We start from the raw sequence: 7,078 nt of genomic DNA on the forward strand, positions 1-7,078 counted from the left end.
CAGAGAAGACCCCCTGCTTCCTAAATTCCTGATGGATCTTAGCTACAGCCAGGTTCAGTCTTAGTCTCAGACTTGGAGAATGGCTTATGTCTGAAAGAATTAACTACATGGATTTCATTGGTGTTAATCCAGGGTGGTGTCAGGAACTCACCACTGAATTGTTGTGAGTAAGGATCTCTCCACCCTGGATGGGGAAGAATCTCTCAGTCTCATGTAAGGAATCCCACACCTTGAGATGTGTCCCAGCTCCAGAGGAGATCACAGATGTGCAGTCCAGCTGCAGTTTAGTAGGATCTCAACTCTTGAATTGGACTCATCCAAAGATCTGTATTTCTGGCAAGGTCTCTGTTCCTTGAGGCACAAGCTTGGGAGGTGTCCCCACTCCAGGACACCATGGCAGAGCCACATTTCTGGGCAGGGAGAGCTCGAGGCACCCACTGGGCCTGGCAGGGTGATGGGATGAAGCAGTGGCTCACAGTGAAAGGTGCAGGAGGAGGCTCTTCGTACCCACAACTTTCTCTGTTCCTTGATAAATAAATCTTGGAGAAGCCACCCACTCTCCATGTGTTAATCCCACAATCAGTTCTGAGCTCACAAGCATCGATGCTCCCTGGGTCACTCTGCTGCTTTGTGGGTTTCCTGAACTTCTTGGTGTGGCTCCAGCCTTTTCCTCCCCTGGATTCCAGACCAGACCATTGCTGGTTTGGTGGAAGGGTTGAGTGCATCTGTCACAAGTCCCATTAGGGTTTGCTTAAAGTGGGAAGCTGGGAAGGAGCACCCTTTGCATGGACCCTCAGAAACGAAGGGGGAGCAGGGCCTGGGGGGTCTCCTGTGGCACCTGTGGCTGCATGTCCACAGGATCTGTGCAGGACCCATATCCTGCTGGGTGAGGAGGGGGATGTCCCCACCTGCCACCACCTCCCTGGGCAGCAGATCCTGCTCAGAGCATTACTGGGGCTGTGCTGTGACACAAGGATGTCCTTACCCTGCCCTGCCCTGCCCCTCCAGCCCTGGGCACAGAGACAGCAGACCCCTCCAGAGAGGCCGTGGGGGCCATGGGCCCATGGACTGTTCCCATCCCCAGGAGGTGCAGCCTCATTCCATGCACCTTTGGAAGAAGGCTGGGGAAGCAGGAGCACAGAGTGGCATAGGACATGCACAGCTTTGCCAACACACCGAGCCCCAGACCTTGGCAGCGCCATCTCTGTGCGGGCAGTGGATGCTTTCCAAGCTCTGAAATGAGCTTTTTGTTTGTTCTGTTTTCCCTGGACAGCTGATGCCTCTGGAGCCAGATTCCCCGGGGTCCCTGGCAGCCCCCCAGCCCTGACCCACACCCGCCTCCTCCTGGGCAGGGGAACAGAGCCCTGGCTTTGCTCCGCTCCAGTTTTGGGCTCCATGGAGGAGGTGACAGCCGTTCCTGGGACTAGGGAACGGTCACCAGCATGGCACGTGCTCTCTCTCCCTTCTATGGCACAGGCCAGGCCAGGGGCCAGCAGCTCCAGGAACACAGGCAGGACCTGGAATGCTTCTGGGAAAGCGCTGGAGCAAGGAGCACATGTCCTGTCCCCGCGGGTGACACCAACACCCTGGGCACCTGCTGCTCCAGCCCCACAGGAACAGCAGGTCCCTCCTCTCCTGCTGCCTTCCCAGGAAAAGGGGGCCCAGGATCATTTTTGGTCCTGGTGAACAATTCCCTGCAAACCCCAGAGGCTGCTGGGACATGGCTGCCGGCACCCTTGCCTTCCAGCACGGGGTGTACAGGCCCTGCTGTGGTTTCAGTGCCCTTTCCAAGGAAGCAGGGGAATTTTTTGGTGGTTTGGGAGTTTTTCTGCTCCTTCTAAGAAAATGTGCAATGTGCCAGCCTGCACGTCTTCCTGCTACAACTCCCCACTCCCGGGGCTTCCCCAAAGTGACCCAGCTGCAGTGGGTCAGGGCTGCTCCTGCGGATTTCCCCCCTTTCCAGGGAATTGGGAGGATGGAGAAGGGTGAAAAGAGACTGGGGTGTTTAAAATGCTCCTGGAAATGCTTCTCCAATCTGCTGATGTGGCACAGCATGAGCCCCCTCCCTGCCCTTCTCCCGAGACACACCAAAAACACAACTACAGCTCCATCCCCTTGCTTTGGGGACTGCAGGGATCTCTCTCCCTGGAATAACTTGGTCCATCTTTCCAGTAGATCACTGGGCCAAGCCCCGTCCAAGTCTCACCATCTCCATGTCCTTGTCCCCTAGGTTTTGTCTGGTGTGGGATGTCAGGGCCAGGACTGGCAGTGGCCTTGCTGGGCAATGGGGGGATAGAGGATGCTCCTCATTGAACTGGCATCTCCCCTGAAAGGCTTTTTTGAGGTGGAACCACCCCAGGTGTGTCTGTACTCTCAGGCTGCACTTCCCTGCAGCTTCGATGTTGGGTTCCAGCTGCTCCCTCACCTTATGGCACCTCCTCCAGCTGGGGAAACTGAGGCACAACACCACCATCCCCCTCCATGTGGCCCATTGTCACTCTGCCTGTGCCCTGCCTGTCCCTGAAACATGCTGGGAAAGGGGTGCAGCCCTGAAATGTGGGTGCAAAGCAGGAGATGGGGAAGCTGAGCAGGGTTCACCCTGGCCCCTTCCCTGCAGCAGATGGGGAGTGAGCGACCAGGGCTGTGTCCCCGGGGAGAACCCCATGGTGGCAGGGTGGGGACTTGGAGCATGCTGGAGGCCTGGGAGGAGCTGCCAAAATTCCCCCAGTGGCTTCAAGGCAAGGAGGAAGATCGAGGATCTGCCAGCACAGGAACCAGCCCAGCCGTGTGTCTGTGTGCCTTGGGTGTGGAGTGTGTGTGTCCCCTGTGTCACTCGTGTCCCCTGGCCCTCCCATCCCTCCTGTCCCACCCCAGCACCAGGAGTGTCAAGCCTCGGGGTTTCTGCCCAGCAGGAAATTCCAGGTTTTTTGTAGGATTTTTTTAATTTGACACAGAGCCAGGGCTCCAAATCCTCCCGCTTCCAGGGGCGGGAAGCCGGGCCCTCCTTGGGCTGGGGAAGTAACTCACGGAAAAAGGTGGTTTGTTTATTTTCCCTTCCAAAGCAGAGCAGTGGGGTGGGAGGGGAAGCCCTGGACAGCCCCGAGCAGCTGCCTGCCCACACTGGGGCACAGCCAGGGGGAGTGGGCAGCCACGAGTGGCTCAGGGCACGGAGGGGTGACAGAGTGGCCATGATGCCTCCAGCCCCTCACGCTCCCTCTGCTCCCTGGCCAACAATAGCCACCTTCCGGCACAGCCCTGCTCGCTTTCCTGTTTTCCCTCAGCCAGTCTTGGAGTGTGGGGCTCCAACAGCTCCTCGAGACCCCACAAGATTGTGGGTCCTGGTGGCACACAGGGGTGTGGGGACAGGTGACACCTTGGGGACACAACAGGGTTCACCATTAGTGGATTCAGCTGTCCCAGCTGGCCCTGTGTTTGCACCTCTGGGATGCTGGATGAGATCAGGAGGAGGGAGAGGGCTGAGGGGCCCAAATGCATCAAAATCCATGTTTCCCTGGAAAAACATTAGGAAGCCCTGTGCTGCAGGCCGTGAGTTGCCAAAGCACCCTGGGGACAGTGTGGCCCTTTCCACTGTCCTTGGACATGTGTGTTCCCTCACAGCAGGAGCCCCCAGTGCAGGGACCTGCTGCAGCCCCAGGCCTGGGGGCCAGGCTGGACACCAGTGGGGATTTTGGCTGGACCCTGCGCCCGGGTGGGGGGGAGAGGGAGAGCTTTGGTTCTGTGGGGGAATCATGGGGGGTACACCAGGATAAACACGTGTGCAGGCAAAAAACATATGATCGTGTGTGTGTGTGTGTGTGTGTGTGTGTGTGTTTGTGTGTGTGTGTGTGTGTGTGTGTGTGTGTGTGAGTGTGTGAGTGTGTGTGTGTATGTGTGTGTGTGTGTTTGTGTGTGTGTGTTTGTGTGTGTGTGTGTGTGTGTGTGTGTGTGTGTGTGAGAGTGTGTGTGTGTGTTTGCGCAAACACCCCCTGGGTCGATGTTCTGTCACCTCCTCTCTGCCCTTGCACACACGTGTGGTTTTGTGCACATTCCCTGGGCAGGGCATGCCGCAGGGAAGGGTGCTGGGAAGGGGAGCCCAGGGAAGAGGAGCCTGTCCCAGTGTCCCTGCACTCCGCAGCTGAGACCTGACACTGTCACCACATCTGGCTGGAAACCTCCCCTCAAGTGCGCAGGGAGCGTGTGGGGAGTGTGCAGTGAGTGTGCAAAGTGTGTGTGACAGGCAGGGCACAGGCGTGTGCCAGGCACTCAGCAAACATGCCAAGGTCATGCCAGGGCCACCCGGGCAGCACAGGGTGGGCAGTGAGCACATGCTGGATAGCAGAGAGGGCACAGTGACGTGGGGAGCACGCAGAGGACACCCAGGTGATGTGACAGAGAGCACACATTGCACACACATCGCACACATGGTGAACACACATCACACATGCAGTGAACACACACACAGTGAACACACATCGCACACACAGTGAACACACACAGAGTGAACACACATCACATATGCAGTGAACACACATCACATATGCAGTGGACACACATCACACACACAGTGAACACACATCACGCATGCAGTGAACACACATCACGCATGCAGTGAACACACATCACACACGCAGTGAACACACATCGCACACACAGTGAACACACATCTCACACGCAGTGAACACACATCTCACACGCAGTGAACACGCTGTGACTGCCCTAGTCCCCACACAATGACAGGGCCCCCCGTGGGCCGGGCAAGCCCCCAGCCAGCCCTGGGTGTCCCCACAGCTCAGGACACCCGTGGGTAGCCCCGGGGCTGTGGGTGTTGGCTCTGCTGCCCTGTCATTGCCAGCTCCGTGACCTACATGGCAGCGGGCGCAATTTGGGAATGTGTGACTCCTCAGGAGCCCCAGGACAGCAAGTGACCATCCCTGTCCCCCCTCCAGACCCCCCAATAGTGGGGGTACCACTACTCAGCCTCCCCAGTCCAGACTAATTGGGAAGCCATCATTAGCAGCACTAACAAACAAAGGCCCAGGGATTCCCAGTTTGCCCCCCAACCCGGCATGGGCTGCAGGAGAGCACATCAGGGCCTGGAAAAGCGGGAATTTCAGCAGATTTGGGAGGGGGGGGTGGCCAGGACCCCACCGTGGTGACCCCACACCAGGCTGGCACCGAGCTTTGGGGGGCTGCAAATGCCCCTCCAAGCACCCTCCAGCAGTGGGGGAGAAGAGGGTGGGAGGCAGCGCGGGGCTGGGGGCTGCGGCGCTGGTGAGGGGGAAGGGGGGAGGTGCCGATGGCAGTGAGGCGGGCTCTGGGAGCGCTGATGGCAGTGAGGGGGGCCCGGGGGTCCCGTGGAGGTGAGGCGTGTCCAGGGGTGCCGATATCAGCGATGGGGACTCGAGAGCACCGACGGCCGTGGGGGAGGGGGGGTTCGGGGGTGCCGATGGCAGTGCTGGGGGGCTCCAGAGTGCCGCTGGCGGTGCCGGGGGGTGTCCGGAGCTGCCGCTGGCAGTGAGGAGGAGGGTCCGGGGTGCCGGTGTCGGTGCCGGGGCGGTCCGGGGGTGCCGTGGCGGCGGCGGGCGCAGCCAATGCGCGGGGCGGGCGGTGAAGTCACCGCGGTGCCGCAGCCATCAGCCCCGCGCAGCCGCTCCGCGCAACGAGCGCGTCTGTTCTCAGCCCCCGCTGGCGTCACACGGGGGGGACACCGCACACACGGGGGGGACACCGCACACACGGGGGGGACACCGCACACACGGGGGGTCAGGGGCTCCCACGGGGTCACCGGGCCGGCAGGGGGGTCCTGCTCCCGACCCTGCTCCCCACAGCCAGTGGTGGCCCGCGGGGACAGAGGGACGTGACCGCCTTGCTCTGCGCCCCCCGCGGGGCAGGCCGAGCTGAGCTCTGCCCCACTCGTGTCCTGGGTGGGCTGGGGGGGCTCAGGGAGCGCACACCCCCCTGCCATGAGCGTTCTGAGCACGGAGCCGGCGTGTCCTTGTGCCGGTGCAGGGGGGTCCCCAAGGGCAGGCGATTACCCTTGTTTATGGGTGCAATTTGGGGAGGACTGGAGGTGTCCCTGTCCCTGGGTGCAGTGCAGGGAGGTGACAGGGGGGTGTCCCTGTCCCTGGGTGCAGTGCAGGGGGGTGACAGGGGGGTGTCCCTGTCAATGGGTGCAGTGCAGGGGGGTGACAAAGGGTTGTTGCCGTCCCTGGGTGCAGCACACGGGGGTGCCGGGTGAGGGGGTGCAGGGACCCTTCCGGGGGGTGTCCCCAGCCTCCCCCACAGCACAGCAGAGTGCTGGGGGTGTCCCGATCCCCGGAGCAGCACAGAAGGTGCCCCGGTGCAGCCAGGGGGGTACCCGAGGGGGCTGAGGTGTCCCCAGAGGGTATCGGGGGTGGATGGGGACCCGGGTGGGTGCTCGGGCGGGGGGGGTGTGTTACTGGTGGAGCACAGGGGGTGCCCGGGAGGTCTGTCTGTGTCCCCGGGGGGCGTTTGGGGTGTCCCCTTGCGGGGGGATGTGTCCCCGCTGAGTGCCCGAGGGGGGTTTTTTGTCCCCGGGGGAAATTGGGGGGTCCGAGGTGGGGCTGTTTGCGTGTCCGGGGGGTGTTTGTGTCCCCGCTGCTGCACGGGGGGTGCCCGGGGGGTGAGTGGTGCACTGGGGGAAGTGTTTCTGTCCCCGGTGTGTGCCCGTGGCGCTGGGGTGTCCCGGGGGGGTTGTTTGGTGCCCTGGAAGGGGGTGGGGGTCTGTATCCTCGGTGGGTGCCCCCGGGGGGAAACGTTTGTGTCCCGGTGGGTGCTCGGGGAGGGGGGTTTGTACCCCGGCGGAAGGGTTCTGTGTCCCCGCTGGGTTCCCGGGGGGTCGTTCGCGTCCCCAGGGGCTGTCAGGGGGGGTATTTGTGTCCGGGGGGGTATCTGTGACCCACGGGGTGGGTGTTTGTGTCCCAGGGGTGGCCGCCCGTGTGCCCGGCGGGGTGTCCCCGTGGCGGGGCGCGGCGCGGGGGGTGCCCGCGGAGCCGGGGGCGGTGCGGGGCGGTGCGGGGCGGTGCGGGGCGGAGCCGCGGCAGTGCCTATAAAGGCG

This window comes from Lichenostomus cassidix, chromosome 28, assembly GCF_008360975.1.
Source record: "Lichenostomus cassidix isolate B80296 chromosome 28, HeHo_3.0, whole genome shotgun sequence".
In the NCBI taxonomy this organism is placed as follows: Eukaryota; Metazoa; Chordata; class Aves; order Passeriformes; family Meliphagidae; genus Lichenostomus; species Lichenostomus cassidix.